General features: G+C 41.4%; 1 long non-coding RNA gene across 4 annotated transcripts in view; it reads left to right on the forward strand.

The window, feature by feature from the left end:
* The window catches only part of LOC102956477, a 51,831-nt gene that overhangs the window by 7,275 nt on the left and 29,961 nt on the right, over positions 1–14,595 (forward strand). For 2 of the 4 annotated variants that reach the window (XR_006222152.1, XR_006222151.1), the window contains one exon: positions 439–681. This is a non-coding gene — a long non-coding RNA (uncharacterized LOC102956477). Of the gene's footprint in view, positions 1–438; positions 682–9,152; positions 10,407–14,595 lie in introns of those variants that run through there. The other 2 variants (XR_006222153.1, XR_006222154.1) reach the window with 2 other exon arrangements.

A 14,595-nucleotide genomic window follows, 5' to 3' on the forward strand; every position in this document is an offset into this window, starting at 1 on the left:
AGAAGGGTTTTTGTGAAATCTTCCCTAAAATAGAGAATAAACAAAATTAGTTTAGTCTCTGTCATTATTTTGTCTGTTGACAACAAATTTATCTGATAACCTAAATAAACTCTAGCTGAAGAGGTAGATTCACACATACTATTTTTCTTTATAACTCTACTCAACATTCAGCTAGCACCAGATTTGAACTTTACTTCCAGCAGGTGAGTATCTACCATAGATTTTTTAGTGACACTATAAAAAAAAAAATCTTTATGCCCTTTTGTGGAGGAGCAGGAAGAAGGCTGAATAGGCTTTTATCAAGAATGTTGACCACCTCTGGGTAAATGTGTATGTATATGTATACATGTGTGTATAATCTTGCTATCAACTGTCTGGGAACATACCTGATTTACGTTGCCATTGGTGGTACATCTCGTCTTGTGGTTTTTATTTCAGGTATCATGGGAGCCCAGGAGTGTGTGTGACCCCTACAGCCAGCACTAATGAGTATGGTAGGGAACCTCAAAGCCATGCTGTATATTTTGTGTCATGGTGAAGGCTCTGTCATTTGCTCAGTTACTCCTTTGAGTATCCAAGAGAAATACTTATGGCCGCTAGATAAACTTGTAGGCTGTATATAGGATATCTTAATATGTCAATAGTTTGATTAGTATAATAAAAACAGCACAGAAATCGTAAGACTAGGAGCATGTGTAACCTCAACAGCTGTGGGGTTTATATGGCTGTAGATATGATAATAGCTGAGATGTACAGTGTTTATCATGTGTCAAGCGTTGTCATAGAGGTTTACATCTATAAACATATTGCGTCATCACATGTAGAAACTTCCTAACAATCCTATGACTTTAGGTATTATTATCCACATATTACAGATTAGGAAAAGAGGAACAAAGAAGTTTGGTAATGTGTTCAAGATCACAATGAACAAATGATGACTTAAGCCCATGTAGTCTGTTTCCAGAGTTCTTTTAACCACTGAAAATGATCAAAGACAAAGAAGAGGTAAAGATTTCAACTTTCAGGAGGGTATATAGTAGTGGGAGCTGTGTATCTGTGGGGAAAAGAAAAAGACTTTCAAATAACACTGATTTTAGGTTGTATACAAAATAGAGATGTACAGAAAGCTAGACAAAGACATGCTAAGGAAGAAGATTCAAAAAATGATCAAGTTATGTTTTGTACTCACTGCAAGTAAACAGAAAGTGTGAATTACACTGATGAGTATGGTCAGATATTTCATGTAAACTTCATGTAATACAGGTAACCCAGTAATGGCAGAAATGCTGCAAAACCAACTTGTAGGAAGACCTCCACTTCTCTACATGAAATACTTGAATACTTTCAGTTTCAAAATGGAAAATTACTTAGATACTACTTGCCACATAGAAGAAATAGAGGCTGAAAAGTTTTCTCAGTTCCATTTATTATTAACCAATTGAGAATAAAACCAACAAATGGTATGTAAAAGAACTTTGGTTTAAAGGTGACAACATGGACATTATTAACTCACATGAAGCTCAGTGAGATTTACAAATGACTGGAAGATCCCACAATCCTCCAGACCAATCCTTGTAATCCAGAGGACTCATAGGGGAGCAGGACAATCAATAGGTGTACCCACAACTTGGGTTGAGTGTGTTGTTGGCAGGGATTCTGGCTTTCTTGAAAGAGTGGGACGCTTTGTGGGCTTGTGATTGGTTTTTCAAGTCAAGTGGTTATGAGAGAGTATTGTATATAACTGTAGATGGGGTGAAATCTTTAACCTAACCTGAGAGTAATCACTGAAGTCCTCTCTGCACCTACTGGATGAGCTGCATGACTTCATACAGCTCATAAGTGGCGCTCATCTGCATATGAATCTGATATTCTCACAAAGGCTACAACAAACTGTGAGCAAGGAGAGAGAGTACTCAGATTGTGCTGAAAGGTATAATAATGCAGAAGCTCTATAGATGTTTTCTTAACGTTAATTTTGACCGTGGTCTAAAATGTCCGGAGTGTTGGTAATCTAGTATAGCTTGTAGCCCATAATAAATGGATGCTATATTTGCATTACTATAATACTTATACTCAAGATAAGTGAAAGAATTTAATATAACCAGCTCAGCTACATTATGATAATCTGGAGTTTTCTACTCAAAAGAATTGAATGAGGATGTACTTTTGAAGGGCCAGTTCAGTATTTAAGGCATTGTCAACAATGAGTAGGAAAGGGAGCATTCCTCTGCTAGGATCAGCTCTACTCCGAAACTATGGCTATGCCTTTTTTTTTTTTTTTAAGTAAGTATTACTTTCTAAATTGAAATGATCTCACAAAAGACTTGGCTTGAAGCTTGGTGAAGAATAACCTTGTACATAATGGACACAGAGGGCATTGGATCGGAGTGTTTGATGAATGTGGCTTCTCAGGTCTCTTCAACTCCTCCTAAGACAGGTGTTTAGGCTGGTGCTACTCAGGTTCTGCCTGCCCAGGATGGAGGAGCTTTATAAGGCTCTTATATCCCCAACTACATTAGTCTGAAATTCCAGTATATTATATGGTTACAAAAACTGCCTTTCACAAGCCAGGTTGTCTGGATCTAACCTTCAGGATCCAGGAATGATCCTTGCTAAGCGACCAACACTGTCTTGCTACATTGCCTGTAGTTGATACAATAATGATTAGGCATCTTACACAGTCATATTGTGATGTTGTAAAGAAAGAAGAAGCTGTGAGGGGCATAAGAATTCAGGTCTGCAATGGTCAAAGGTATAGTGGGAGCTAAGCAAAGCACTCTAGTCAGTTCCTACCACATCTATGGGAAGGTATGTCTGGGTGTTGAAGGTGTTTGTGACCACACTCATGGTGCTTATGGGCATAACAAAACCCAACCGCATATGTTTTTGCCAAAGATAAATTATTACGCCCAGACCTGGCTGTGGAAACCATTTGGTTGTTCAGATATCTGTCTGGGACATCACAAGGCATAGGCAGCTACTGACTAGCTGCCAGAGTCAGAACCAGTGGTAACTGTTACAATGGTTTCCTCACAGAGTAATAGCCAGCGTTTGTGTCATATGATATGTTGATTTAGAAGCAGACATGGCAAATATTAACTCTTTGTTGATGTTTACGGAAGAATGTGGCCTCCAGAAAAAGTGTTGTATAAATACAAGAAACTTGTGTCCCCATCCCAGATTTCACTAACGCTGTTTGAGGGTTTATGAGTGGGAACTTAAAAGTACAATCTGCACTGATCAATTTAATATGGTGCTTTTTAGCCTTTTTTTGTTGTTCCCCTTCCCACAAAGAGACTTTCTAAATTTTCTCTTAAAGTGTTCACAGATTTATGACCAGTTGATGAATATTGCTTTTCCCCATAGGTAAGGATTAATGAAGAGTGTAGGATTTTACTGTTACTGCAGCCAGTACTAGGTATTTTATTTTCATTTTGCAGTTGGGAGAGAAGCAAGCAACTTTGTCTCTTTGGAGTAGAAAGTTCAGACTGGTAAAAGTTAGGATTTCCCCTCCTTTCTTTTAACTTGGGAGAAAAAATTAAAGTACCTTTTTACATTGGGAATGTTTTCTTGGTAAAATTTTAAGATAGCTGTTGCTTATTTTTGCAGGTATTTTTATGCTGGGGACAAAGAGTTAAGACTATAAACAGTATCCTATCTCTGGGTTTTAAGCAACTTTTTAACAGGGTTTTTAGAAACTGAGACTAAACTTTTCTTGTCTTGAGTTTTAAAGCTATTTTGCGAGCTAATTACATTAGGAACTAACGCAAAGGAAATTATGTCTTGGAACTTTGCAACCTTTTACACTTTCTACTTTGGTAGTTGGTTACAAATGAGGGTGGTGGATGATGGTGGGCAGGACCAGTGCAGTGGTATTTGACTTATATGACCGAATGGAAAAGGGACAACCACTGATCTCATTATGCATTAAAATATAAGCATATAATTTAATGATGACACTGTGTAACCACCACTGAGGTCAAGAAAGAAAAGACTGCCAGCCTTCCACATGTTGGTTCCAAGTTACGGCCCTTATCCCCACAGGTAACCACTATTGTGACCTGCAGAGTAATTCCTTTTTTTATACCCATGTTCCTCAAAGCATAGTCTGGCATGAGCATCATCTGGGAACTTGTTAGAAATGCAAATTCTTGGGCCCTCCCCTAGACCTAACACATGTACACATTTTTGTGTGTAGGATGCATATTTATGTGAATTAAAGTATAAAGCAGTAATTCTCAAGCTTTAGCATGTATCAGAATGACTTGGATGGCCCATTAAAACAGAGATGCTGGGGCCTACACTGACAGTTTTTGATGATCTCTTTATGGTGGTTTCATTCCCTGATTCTAATTTTCTTATGTGCTGGGTATCTTTGACTCTGTGCTAGTCATTGCACTTGACATGTTATTTTGCAGGAATAACTAACTGTGAGGCCTATAAAGAAGGTACTTTACCCCAAAGAGTACTTGCATTTGCTTCTGCCAGGCACCTGGGGGCACCATCAGTCTGGGATCGCCTGTTCAGAGTTTGATATACCCTGGACAATGCAAGGGATTTTTACCATGTTTTAATTCTCTTTAGATTATTCCAATTCTTGCTCCCTTCATTCTGAGATCCTGGAACCCAGGTTGTTGTAGGGGAAGGCCTCCTGTCAGGTCCCCCAACTTGTATGGATCTAGAGTTAGTCCTCTTCTTAACCTGATAGGCCATAAAACGGGAGGTTCTAGTTTTCTGGGATTAGCTAGTGCTATCAGGACAAAAGTGGCTTCAGGCTTGTTCCCTTCTCTAGATCCTTGACTTCTCTTTACTTTCGGCCTGATGATTCCTTGCTATTTTATAATCTCTTTGATGCCTTTGAAAAGATTATTTAAATATATTTTATCCAGCCTTTTTAGTTGTATTCAGTTGTAGGACTGATGTGAACAACCTGAACCAAACCTTTACCAGAAGGGAAATCTGGAAAATACATTATTTTTTCAAAACATTAAGGATCTATGGATATTTATATCCTTAAAAAAAAAACTTAAAAAAAACTTTTATCTTTAGCTGACAACTTCACCCAGACATGGGACACACAAGATGATTTGGGTACAAAACTTTCCATATGAAAAAACTTGCATATTTACAACCTTTAACCACTCCTAAAGGCTCTGATATTTCTGGTGGGTTCCGAGGAATGCTTCCCACAAATGCAGAGCCTTCCAAAATGCAGAGATGTGCCTAGTGCAGGCTCCATTTTGCAGTTTATGGCACTTTCTATGAGGTTTAATTTTACCCTTAGCTTTAACCAGTCTGGACACACCAAATTTAGGAAACATAGATGGCTTACACATTTATCCCTAGGACAGTTTCTGTCTGGGATAGCATGTGGAATGCCCCAAATTTTTATCGGCAAGTTCTAAGCACTTGATGAATTTTAACCACCTCTCTCTCCCCCACAAAAAGTAGGTTATATCATCTTTTTCCCCCCTGATTGACTCCAATGTCATGTTGATCCCTTAAGATAGGCAAGATTCTCATGGAGAAAGTACCCCATCTCAACCCATTGCTGATGAATCAGAATACATTCTTTCTGGGTAGAGCTGAATCTTTTATAGTCATCTTTAGATATATTTTGAAGGGGATTGGAGATGGAAATACATTAATGCTACACACGTGAATTTGGGAAGGAAACTGGCAGGCTTTCCAGGTGTCAAGAGATTGTTGGGAATTTGGTAAGATACTTTATTTTGAACACTCTCACTGGGGTTGACAATTAGGATGTGTAGCAATCCGTGTAAGCTAGGCTTGAGGTAGGAATCAACAAACTCTGAGAGCTATTTGTAGAGTCCTTTAAAGATACTTGATGGTCATTTGATGAGCATCAGGATCCCCTGAAGGTGGTAAGTCTTGCTTGCAGTGGAGCCCATGACCCCTGTAAGTTGTGGGTCAGGATAAATGCCAGATTTTGATCTTCATGGTAGCAAGCATTAGCTCATCTCAGATAAAGGCCATAACCCAACTAGTTAGAGCAGAGAATGCCTTAAGGCAGTAGAGCACACGCTGCTCCCCAGTGCCTTTCTTCTCCTTCCCTAAGATGTGCCCAAAATCTATGGGCTTATGGCACGAGTGCAGGATGGGCGTCCCACCAGGTCAGAGGGACACTGAGTCTCCTCAGTCTGTGTTTTTCTTTATCAGTTTATAGAAGATGATGTTCTAGCTACCTTGTTGCTGAACCTCAAGTTCATGTTTTGAGTACAGACCTTCAAACTATACCATAGGATGCAGGAACTTTATAGTTCAGAGTACAAATAATGGTTGGGGAAAGGGTGCTTTGTATATAACACGGGGCTTTCCAACCAGGGGATTTCTTAAGTTACAATACTTAAAAAAAGTCATGACCCGCCACAATCCACCCCTTAGCTCATGACTTTTGTGTGGACCAGCACATTGATCTCCAGACCAACATGATGCCATCATTATTTTCACATAACTCGTCCCTTAAAATAGAAATATTGCTTTCACAAATAATAAACTTCCTTATTATAAATTCCTACTTTACTAAATGGTATGGAGAACTAGGACCACATGGAAGTCCACTCAGTTTAATCATTTACTTATGGACATATTTTATTGAATCCCAAGTGTTTGGGCAGTGGTCTGGGATGTAGGCATTTTCCCTGTTTAATAATACATGCCCCTTCTCCCTCCCCAGCTAAAATATAATCTTAAGGACATGTGGATATAGACCACCATATATCTTATGGTTACCATTTCTTCAGCATTACTGTTGCATAGCTGGCCATCTATAGCTCTATCACTGATCTCTGAAGTAGCCCTATCAATCTGAACTTTGGAAATTATATAGTAAGTTCTGTTCCTGAGCCCAGCAGGGATTTGGGGGAACCATTTAGTGGCTCCCAGTGCTGGTCTACTTAGTTCCAAATAGCATCTCCCCCTGTATTCCTCAGGCAGTCATGGGTATACATGGGGTCCTCATATCCAGTAAGTGGGAGAATTAGGAGTAGACCTACAGTTATTGACAAAACCCAGAGTCCCAATTTTTGGTACTTAATATGGATGTTATAATATAGGACTTTTATGAGCATCCTTGATGTTACAAATGCTGGTGCCTAGTCCCTTTATCTCAGACTCAGAGAAAGCATATTTATATAGGGTTGGGACTATGCCTTAGGATGGCAGGAGCCGGGAATGTCAGGGGTTGGGGAATGGATCTTCCCTCTCATGGGTCCAGTTAAATGACTAGGTACAATCAACCCTGTTCCAGCTGATAGAGATTTGGTGAGTCTCATATGCCCTATCCCCACATATATTTTCTCTCTTAACTGCAGGAGAGCCTTCCATTTATCATCCCTTTTATACGTAGCCTTTGTGTAGGCTATCCAGCTTCTGGACTTTGCCTGGTTTTTTATTCAGTACCATAATTTACCATCCCTCAATTGTTCTAGAATAAAGTATGTATCTCCAGCAGTTGGGCTATGTATTATTCTGTATCTGCAGCCTCTAGGCTAATTAGATAACTTGGTATATAGCCAAACGAGCGATTTAGTATCTTCTTGAGGAAATTCAATTACTACAGGTGCTCTGAATCACCTGAGATGTCTAGGGCAATGACTGTGATCATTCAAGGTAAAACTCATATAATCAGTGTTTTTTTTTTTTAATGTACACACACACATACACACACACACACACACACACACACTAGAATGAGGACTATTTGCTTGCTGGCTGTAACCTTATTTAAATTGGTATTATAGCTAGCCCTTCCATAATTAATCTTCACTGTCTTCAGTGCAGGTAGCAGAATCCTCTTTGTGTTTCTTTCAGAAAGTTTCCATGCAGTTAGCTCCAGCTACAGCAATATGTCATAGGCATTGAACTTTGGGGCAATGACTGGTCAGAGCTCCAAGCCAAAGAGTCTCCCGAAGAGAGCACTCTACTCACCTTCCTCACTGGGAACTAATACCTGGAATAGTACCATACACATCTTTGTCGTACTGAACTTTGTCTTACTAAAATAAAGTTTTCTTTAAGAAGACTCTTCAGTGAGGATGACTTTAAGAACATGGCCAGGACAACCAGTGTTCTCAAGGAAGGAGATGGCAGACTCATTGGTTTGGCAGCAGCCCAGGCCAGCTTTTCCCCTGCAACTTTCCAAGCTTGTTTCTGTAGTGGTTGGAGCCAAATAACCACTCGTAGACTTTGTTATAGAAGGAATGGTGAAGTCATATACAAAGAGCAGAATGGGGTCAGCTAGATGCTTTCTATAGGTAGCTAAACTGATCATTTAGTCAAACTAGGATGAACTGTGATAGGCAGCTAAAGGTTCTTTTCTGTGTGGGGAGAAAAGGAGAGGATGGGGCACAGATAGTATTGTATCTTCCCTATTTGTATGATCTATTCAGTGTTTTCAGGCCTGTTCTCTCTCTTAGCCTGCAGACTCCTGCAAGGGTACTTGTGACTTGCTGTTCCTGAAACATTTGTGTCTCAACCACACCCCACACTAGACCCCACCTTCCATAGCCACGCGTCTGTTACTTGCACATAAAGCCTCTGTTCCCAGATGTTCCCAGTGGAGGAAGCGGCCTAATTTGGGGTCACTGGCTTCCCTCTAGGGGCAGTTGTCTTGGAACTGTCTGAAGTTTGAACACAGGGTTGAAGGGCAGACGGTATGGTGAGCAATCTTATTATTTCTCTTGGTATTTCCTTACCATGACAGTAAAGGTTGCCCATCAATTTGGGCCTCTTTTGGCCTGTCTTTTAATAGCCAGACCAACTGGTCTTTCCACTGAGAACCTCTTTTTTTTCTCTTTTTTATATCCCCCCCACCCATTTTCTTTTGGTTATTTGGGGAGCTGAAATTCTCAGAAGTCTTCCTAAGCCATCTTTTCCAAAATTATGCATAGAGACTGCTAGTTACCTACCACTCTATTCATTCTTCTTATGAACAGAAAAAAAAAAAAAAAAAACTACATTGTCTGTCCTCCACTACCAGTAAGGATGACACAGTGTGACACAGTCTTGTCAATGAGGGGTAACTAAATGTGTTAAGAGAAGTTTCTAGTAAAGCTCCTTAAAAAGGGGTAACTTCAGAGCACACACGCTTTTGCTCTAATTTCTGCCCCTTCTTCCTGTCTGTATCTTAGGGGAGATGCTAGCATGGAACAGGCATCTCGCAACAATACAGCCATGTGAGAAAAGCCAAGTGAAAAGCTTGGGTCACATCTGAAAAGGCTGGGTTAACAGGACACATAGGCACTGTGTGTGAACTCAAAACTGCATAATTTTTGCCCACTGCCACCATCCCTGCTGCCTTAGGTTGTGAAGAAAAAAAATCCCTTTGTGGACAACAGATCTGCACTGCTCTTATATCTCTAACACTGTTTGCAGGAGGACTGTGCTGCCATAATTTACTCTTAGCATCTGCGACTTAGACATTTTTTTACACCTAAATTCTTTAAAAAATAGCCATGTGTACCTCTTTGCTGTAAGTTCAAAACTTGACATTTCTTATCAATGGAAGGTCTAAGATCCTCCAGTGGAGTGCAGGTATACAATTCGAAAACAATTCGGTTGACAATAAGTTCGTTAATTTTGACAATTAGACTTTAAAAATTAGTACCACAGATATTTTAGAATAGTAGTACTATAAATGTACCATGAAATGGTTTTGTAACACGTTACCAATTTTAAATGTGTAGATCCATATTTTAAGGTTTGTGGAGATGAATTACTCTCTTTTTAGATCCCAATTTATTTTCAGCCAGTCATTCCAGCTTTGTATTATTTGTAATAGTGAAACACTGAAACAGGTTCAGACCTAAAAATATAAAGGGTTATTGCAACAGCTTACGGAGTTACACAAAAGTTATGTATTACTTAATTGTGGCCACAAAATAAAATCTACAACTCCCTCAGTTTACAGAAAGATCACTTCTGTATGCACATATATATTATCAAGCCGTTACTGTTATTTTCCTAGATAAATGGCCTAATAGAATCTTTTAGTGTCCTATTTAATTTTTCTGTAATGAACTGTTATTAACTTTTCATAAGAACAATTTTTAAAAATGAAAAGACTTCCTCTTGATGGACATTTAACAAGAGAAACAAAAAGTGTTGCTGAGAAATGAAGAGCATTCAGGAACAGCAGGAACCAGTGGACGCTCACTTTTGCTGCTGAGATACCATCACCGATGACCCAGACTGCTCCAGGCTCATGAACTGCTCCTGAGCTGCTTGTAGGACCTGTGTGGCCACAAGCCCTGGCTGCAATGCCAGAGATGCCCTCTCATGTCTGCCTTTACTTCCACATGTTACCTTGCCCCATCCCGTGCTCACGTGTCTCTCTGATGCTTAAAAAGTGTGCTTTCGTGTATTCAATAAACGCTAGAATTTGAGTTATGTGCCAAACCCCTGACTAATGCTGAGAATATACCAGTGAGCCAAACAGACCTTCATGGAACCAGTCCATCATGTTAGGATAGATGCTAATCACCTCATACAGACGTATAGAATGGGACAGAATGAGATAGGGACTATGACAGAAGGGCTGCTAGGAGGCTGAGTTACTGGGCAGGTGGGGAGACCCTCGTTACATCATGCATTCAGAAATCCATTTAAGCCAAGAACTGAAGGAAGGGAAGGAGCAAGTATGTGACAGTTACGGTAAGGGGAACACGTATTTTGCGCAGAGGAGACAGCATGCATGAAGGCCCTGAGCTGCTCCGGCATGAAGGGAGTGAGAGGGCATTGGCGAGAGAAGAGAAGGGAGAGAGAACAGAGAGGTGAGCTTGCAGAGGTAAGGAGAGGCCAAATCACACAGGGCTTTGTAAGTTATGGCAGGATTTTGTCTTTTTCCCTACACAGTTAAACCAGTGAAGAGTTTTGAGCTAAAAAAAATACCTGAATCAGGTTGGTTTTCACACTGACTCTTGGTACAGGAAAAAGAGTGGAGGAAGAGAGAAGAGTGGGATTGGAAAGAACAATGATAAGGAAAGGTCCAGTCATTTCCATAGCTACTCTATTTAAAGGAGATGGTTTCCAGAAGCAGTTGTGGACTCTGGCCCAGAATTTGTAACCATGGCTATTATACTCAGCATTCTGATTTTGACACGACTGCCCATCTTCTTCCCTCTTCTCTATAAGGGGTCCCATGTTTGCCACAGAGAAACTTTTGGACCATGGTCAGGTCTGAGTTATGAGGTAAACTCTTTGCTCTTCCCAAAGTATTGAAGCCACAGTTACGAAGAGGACTGCACAGGGGCGCCTGGGTGACTCAGTCAGTTAAGCATCCAACTTTTGATCTTGGCTCAGGTTATGATCTCAGTTTGTGAGATCAAGCCCCATATTGGGCTCTGCGCTGACAGTGTGGAGCCTGCTTGGGATTCTCTCCTTCCCTCCCTCCATCTGTCTGTCTCAAATAAAACTTTAAAAGAAAAAAGAATGGAACAAATATTGAGTGCTTACTACATGCCAGGCACTGTAATAGGCACTAACATATGGAGTGAGTTTTAAAAATAGAGTCCCTACTCTCATTGGAACTTACTGGATTGGAAGCAAATATTAAATCCTCCAAATGTGATTGCACACGATGAAATGATCACATCTTCTTGTCAGCCGCTAATAATCTTTTTAAAACTTTTTAAAGAGTTTATCTGAGAGAGAGAGAGAAAGCATGAGTGGAGGAGGGGCAGAGAGAGAGAGGGAAAGAGAGAGAATCCCAAGCAGGCCTCCACACTGTCAGCACAGAGTCCAACATGAGGCTCAAACCCATGAACCGTGAGATCATGACCTTAGCTGAAATCAAGAGTTGGACACTGACAGAGCCACCCAGGCACCCTCAGCCACTAACAAGAATCTTAAGGTAATGTTCTTCATGGCTCCCAGACCCAGGGCTATCTGGTATAATTGTGCAATTTGAGTGTTGCACAAAGATGCATGGCCAAGGGAGAAAATGGAGACTAAAACTCTGCCAGAATTCCCCTTGTCAACCCATCCCCTTGTGCAAAGCTACAACTGCCCAGAGGAAAGGTACATTTTTCTTTTGTACCAAAGCGTCCATCTATAGGTCAGCCCATCTCTTCATCTCATATTAGTAGGGAATTCCTTATTCTCAGGATGGAATGGCAGGCTCTAACTTGTAAATGTGTAGCTGCCCTAAGCACAGAAATCTGAGGTGAATGTCATAAGCATGAGTGGGTGTTCTTGTAGGCTGAGAAAGAATTGGGAGTATAAAGAAGGCCTAGGACACAGGTATCTTTTAGGACATAATTTTTCGAAACATCCTGCATCTGCAGGAATTAGAGCAATGCTATACAGAGCTAAGATGAAGTGGAGAAAGAAAACTTAGTGGCAGCACAGTGGAGGAAATACCTGGCTGTACATTAGAAGGGTGGTTGTTTGGGGTGGTAGAACTTGTGGGGAAAGCTGTGGTGGAGGAAAGGAGATCTGTCACAGACTAGGAGTCTGGAGTTCTCCCTCGTCCAGCAAGAGAGCGGACGCAGAATTGAATATGAGAGAGGGGCGCCTGGGTGGCTCAGTCGGTTGGGCGTCCAACTTCGGCTCAGGTCACGATCTCGCGGTCCGTGAGTTCGAGCCCCGCGTCGGGCTCTGGGCTGATGGCTCAGAGCCTGGAGCCTGCTTCCGATTCTGTGTCTCCCTCTCTCTCTGCCCCTCCCCCGTTCATGCTCTGTCTCTCTCTGTCTCAAAAATAAATAAAACGTTAAAAAAAAAAATGAATATGAGAGAGGCTAAGGTCTGGGAGGAGACAAGAGCCCCAGACAGGGGTTTCATCTCCGCATTTATTGAGCTCACAAGATATTACTCACGTGGTGAATGTGAAGAAAATAAGATCTTACATGCGTGAAGGTGGGGAAAACAATCAGACAGTAGTTGTGTAAGAAGCAAAGGGTCTAGGGGGCAGGTGGAGTTTGTGATCAAGGTACACTGGTGCCAAATGGAAAGTAATTTCCTACAGGTGATATAACAAGACACTCGTGATTCCATTACACTATCTTGCTACCTAGCCTCGGGTGTTTTCACCCCATGGTGGCTGCTCTTCGCCCTAAGCTTTTTTCTAACCCATTTATGTAAGTAGAATGTATTTCCCCACAGAGATCCATCTATAAAATCATGTATCGGTTTCTGTATCCTGAGCCTGGCTGATTGAACAAAGCTTTGCTCCCATAATATTAACACTTCTGTCTCAGTTTTGAAATCATAGACTCTTGGCTTATGGGAGTGGTTCTGTTTCTGGGGAGAATCCTGCCAGAATAAAGCCAGAGACAAAAAGCAAAGGACCAGGAGCCAGATATTGTGACATCCTGGCTCTCCCCAGTAGCCGTATGATCTTGGAGTAGACCTCTCTGAGTCTTCATTGTTTCATCTGAAAATAGGAAGCTGCCTTCCTCACTGGGTTACAAGTCTCAAAGGATGTCAAGACAAAACTTTGTAAACTGCAAGGCCATAAAAAGCATACAGTTTTTTCATGAAATGCCGAGTTTCAGAGGCCTGATTCTGAGCTGGGTTAAGCTGCCTGCCTGGGTTGCCTGAAGCTTTGCTTGGAGTGGCCTGGTTCTGAGGATGTTTCTCCTACATCTCCTGTTTCTCATCTGTCTTCTGGCTGTGCCAAGGGTTTTAACTACCCTCTGGCATTGATGGTTCAAAAACTTTTAATTTGTCATACAGACGCAAGACAGGTTATGTTCTGACCACAGGACATCTGTCTTCTAATGGAATCTGTGGTCAGTTAAGATCCTTTGTCCTTTAATGGGGGCCGGAAATGGAGGTAACCTTCAGGTACCAGCACCCCCCTTAACAGATGCATTAGACAGTTTCCCTCCCCTTGGCTGCTAGTTTGTTGAGCATCAGAGCCCACGCAGCCTCCTCAGGCTCAGTCCCTCACTTGCCCTCTTTCTCTGACAGATATTTTGAGCTAGTGAGGCTCATAGAACACAGTAGCAAAGATAAGTAAAAGCATCTATATCAGCCTGTATTTTTAATGTTTATTTTTATTTTGAGAGACAGAGAGAGAGACAGCATGAACGGGAGAGGGGCAGAGAAGGTGAGAGACCCAGAATATGAAGCAGGCTCCAGGCTCTGAGCTGTCAGCACAGAGCCGACGCGGGGCTCGAACTCACGAACCGCGAGATCATGACCTGAGCCGAAGTCGGACGCTCAACCGACTGAGCCACCCAGGTGCCCCATCAGCCTGTTTTAATCTCTTGTGATCATTACTGAAACAATAGCAGCCAAAGTGAAGTTTAATCCCTCTGTAGCTTCTGACTAGAGCAAGAACCCTACAAGGTGTTTCAGTGCACCTTCCCACGTGCACAGGAAGATTGCCTTCTCCTCTTTCCAAGTTGCTAAGATAGAAGTACAACATTCAATCCATGCCCATCCAAAAGGATGTCGAGTTCACTTTGTGTGAGGACACCACAAAGGTCAGCCAATAGGCAAGGCAGTCCAGGTGAGAGGAAACCGGTCATCCACAATGAACAAGCACAGCGGAAGGCTAATGACACCACTGTGCATGTCAGCATTCATGTAGCAAGGTGGTTATCACCAAGCCAAAACTGGACCAAAACT

The sequence above is a fragment of the Panthera tigris genome, chromosome C2 (assembly GCF_018350195.1).
Source record: "Panthera tigris isolate Pti1 chromosome C2, P.tigris_Pti1_mat1.1, whole genome shotgun sequence".
Taxonomy (NCBI): domain Eukaryota; kingdom Metazoa; phylum Chordata; class Mammalia; order Carnivora; family Felidae; genus Panthera; species Panthera tigris.